We start from the raw sequence: 4,340 nt of genomic DNA on the forward strand, positions 1-4,340 counted from the left end.
GTATCCAAGTAGAAGTCTATACAAAAAAGGACTGGGGGAGCGGCTAACCCTTGAACCTCACTCTCCTCTGAACTAGTCAAGGGAGGGAAGGACATGCAGACACATTCTCACAGAGTTGGATTCAGAAATACATTTCACTCAGCAGGAGGGAAAGGAGAAAAAGGAGAACTAGAGAGAAGGTAAATTGAGGGAGAGATCAATCCTAAGCAAAACAAACCCTAAGGATCTACAAAAATATTTATAACTTTTTTCAAAGTGGCAAAGAATGAGAATCTGAGGGAGCACCCATCAATTAGATGACCGCTGAACAAGTGATGCCATATAAATGAGACGGAAGACTATTGTGCTATAAAAAATGATGAAGGGAATGGTTTCAGAGAAACCTGGGAAGATTTGTATGACCTTGATTCAGAGTGAAGTCAGCAGAACCAGGAGAAAGAAAAAAAATGGCATTGTAAAGACAAACAACTCTGCAAGATTTGGGAATCTGTAAGGAACAACCACAGTTTCAGAGGACTCACAGTGCAACACGCTGCTGCCCACCTCCAGGGTATAGAATGAGGCACATACATGTGCATGTATATGTCACACACACATACACACAAATGGCTTTTGGACATGGCCAATATAGAAATTTGTGCTGCTTGACTTTGTCTTTGTAAGAGCTGTTTTGTTTTTCTTTCATTCTTGGAGGGCATGAGGACAGAATTTTGGTGATTCAAAAAAACTAATTAAAAAAATAAGAAATGACTGTTGAATGGTTCCCAGGTGATTTATGCTAGGTGGCTTCTTAGGTCACTTCCTGCTATGTGATTCAGTGATTCTTTTCTTGGAGTTCCCTCTTGGATTGCTTTCTCTGAAGACTTTGTAGGGAAACCACTGGTTGATGGTTAGGCTCCCAGTTTCCCATAGGATACAGTGTGATGAAGTAAGTTAATATTAGTATGATAAAATCTGTCCACTCCTTCCCCCTATCTTACTCACATCACATGTTTTCTCTTCCTATGAATTATCAGAAAGACGTTTCTGGTATAAATGAATTTACTGGCACTAGATCCATGAAGTGACCCTGTGGGGTTGGGGGATTTCTTGTGTTTTCCCAATACAGATAAGAGAAGAAAAAACCCATGGAGAGTATTCTAGTTCAAGTGAAGATCTCATTAGGCAGCCCCTGAAGTCCCCAAATTCTGTGATTCTCAACATATATGGGATTATTAAATTCCCAGCAACTCAAAGCATGAATTTATCCTTAATCTGAAACACACATGCAGCCTCCTATACAACCATATAAAACTTTTTGTCCTCAAACTTTTAAAAATTTGACTCTATTTTAATGAATTTTTTTCTGATTGACTTTTAGACATGATTGACAATAACATATACTGATAATGATCAAGGGAATGCCAGAAGCATTGGGAAGCCAGGAATCCCTGGCTCGTCAACGGATCCCAACATTTAGAGGTGGACTAAGAACCTGAAGGTACCAGGATGGAAACAATGCTGAATTTGAATCCAGAGGACCGTAGGTTCGAACTGTATTTCTGCCAATCACTGTCTGTGTGGCTTGGGAAAACCACTTCATCTCTATGGACCTCAGTTTACTTAACAACTGCAAAATGAAAGATTAGGATTAGATAACTTCCTATCATGTTAGCAGAATGTAAGGGCTAGAATTGTTTGGGGTTCTTGTTGGGGTGTTGGGGGTCTTTGTATCCCAAGTGCCTAGCACAGTGCCTGAAAAATAGTAGATGTTCAATAAATGCCTGGATGGTTGGTTGGTTGGAGTTCTATTCCGATCTCCTCATTTTATATATAAAGAAACCAAGGTCCAGAAAGGACAATCCATTTGCTCAACCACACATAGAAGAAAGCCCCCCCTCTATGTTATGTTCCCAGGTAGTCCTTGCTACCATTCATGCACACGATGCACCCTGCCCTACTTTCAGCGATCTCTCTGGTTATGGCGTCATGATGGCAGACGACCCAGAATGACGTAACAAAGGGAGCCCCATCCACTGGGAAGCTATCTCATCTCCAGTCCTAACAACTTGCTGAACCACAGGGACTCTGTCGTCGTGCAGACAACATCAGTCCCCAGAAAGCACATACAAGAGCTATCCATTGCCACTGCTTCTGTGGACAACAATTCAAAAGTTTTCTATAGTGCCTTGGCAGCCCAAGAAGACACTGACGGAGAAATACACTCAGAGGCCTAATTCATATTTGACATTTTACGAGGCGAAGCCAGTGGCTGCCAGAGCTGTGCGCTCTGTTCTCTGAAGCTGACTCGGTGGCCGCCTGTGTGCATCTCTCTCCCGCGCCGGATTAAAGCAAACTGCTGGGAGCGTGAAGTCAGCCAGCGTCTCCAAAGGGGAGGACGCTGCGTCCGCCAGCCCCGGCTGGGCCAAGTCCTTCTCTCCTTCGTTTTTAAAACCCTCGTGTATTCCAAGGGAAATATAATCCATGTGTTCCTGATTCATTTGCACTTAAATCATTAAAATGTTGTTCTGTGAGAGTCATTTGATGTTTGAGAAGTCGAATCTTTTAATGAGACTTTGAAAGCTCTTTGCTTTTTGCTTGAAACAGAAAGTCTCAGTTTGCCAAGAGTCCAAACTCCAGGCTCTTCTCTCATCCCTTCCATTTGTACCCACAAAGTGGGTGGGAACCACTCCATCACACCCTGGCTGGCAAGATAGGCTATTGAAAATGTTGAGAGAGAGCGAGAGACAGAGAGGGGGAATCAGAAAGACAGACAGAAACTGAGACAGAGAGACAGAGTAAGGGAGGAAGAGGGAGGGAGGGGGAGGGGGGGCTGGAGGCGTGGAGTAGCCTCTTTTCTGGCGAAAGTTGAGGTACTATGACCCAAGTAACACAGAGGACAATGTTGGATTTGAAGTCAGGATCTGGGTTCAAAACCTGTTTCTATCACAATCTTCTCAAGGCTCAACCATTCTGGTCCTCAATTTGCTCAATTTTAAAATGAAAGGGTAAGATTAGATGGCCTTGAATGCATCTTCTGGCTCTAAATTCATGGTCTCATGTGTTATGGCACAGGGAGAACGCTAGGCACTTGGAGTCAGGGGGATCTTGCTTCACACACCATCTCTGCCCTTAACTGTGTGTGATATTGGGTGAATGAAACTCTCCAAGCCTCAGTTTCCTCAACTGTCACATTGATTAATAAATCAACAAATATTAGCTCAGTGACTACTATTTCCAGGCACTGGGTAGTCAAAGACAGAACAAAACAGTTGCCACCCGGGGAGCTTCTGTTTCTGCTGGGGGAGATGGATGGGAATTTATAGTAATGTGTATAAAATAAAGAGCTGGGGGAGGGTGCTAGCAGAGAGAGGGGCAGTCAGAGCATGTGTCTCCCAGGCTGTTGTGATGCTCCAATGAGATGAGCTTTGTGAGGGGCTCTGCAGCCCCCAAGCTTCAGATGCACATGAGCTCTCACTCTACCATTAGGTCTCCCCATGTGTGTGGTACCCAGACCCTCACTCACTGTGCAGAGCTCATCAAGCCACAGTTGACACAGGGGTGGGGGGAGGGGAGAAGGGGAATCAGAAGAAGTTCTGCCTAGGTTCTGGGTCATATTTTCCCAGGTCCCTATGTCCATATGGGCATGCACATTTTTACAGACACACGCTGATGGAGGTCTCTGGGATTCACTATGTTCTCTGTGGGGTGGATTAGCTCTCTGGACATTAGCACAATTCTCAAGGAAGTGGGACAACAACTCAAAGGTTTTACTTTTAAGTGAGAAAGACCAACTGTGCAACATAAGGGGCCCATCCTGCCTGGAGTTCCTTGCCAAGGTTCCCATTTATAGGAAACCTGTATATGTTGGCATCCTCACTGGAGGGTAGTCGAGCTAGGAACTCAGTGTCTGGCCAGCGGCTCCTTCCCATGGGAGCCAGGCAGAACTTTCTTCTCAATTTGTTCTGTCCTGATTCATTGTGTTTTTCTTTTGGGCTATCTTGTTATATTGTTTCACCTTGTTGTTGAGCTTGTCCTGAGGAGAAGCAAATGTGGTCATCTGGAAAAGGAGAGAGAAAAAAATCACGGAGAAATAGAAAGGAGAGAAACACAGACAGACACAAAGACAGAGAAAATGGGCAGAAAAAGGACAGAGGGACAGAGAATAGAAAGGGGAGGCAGACAGGAAAAACAGAGAAGAGACAGGGAAGTGGTATGAGAGGGAGAGGAAGACAGGCAAGAGAGGAGAGAAGGGAAAAAGGAGGGGGAGGAGGAAAAGGAGGAGGAGAGGGGGAGGAGAGATAGGGAAAGAGGGAGAGAGAGAGAGAGAGAGAGAGAGAGAGAGAGAGAGAGAGAGAGAG

This window comes from Petaurus breviceps, unplaced genomic scaffold, assembly GCF_028583685.1.
Source record: "Petaurus breviceps papuanus isolate PSGF00001 unplaced genomic scaffold, PetGlider_PUasm1.0 173, whole genome shotgun sequence".
Taxonomy (NCBI): domain Eukaryota; kingdom Metazoa; phylum Chordata; class Mammalia; order Diprotodontia; family Petauridae; genus Petaurus; species Petaurus breviceps.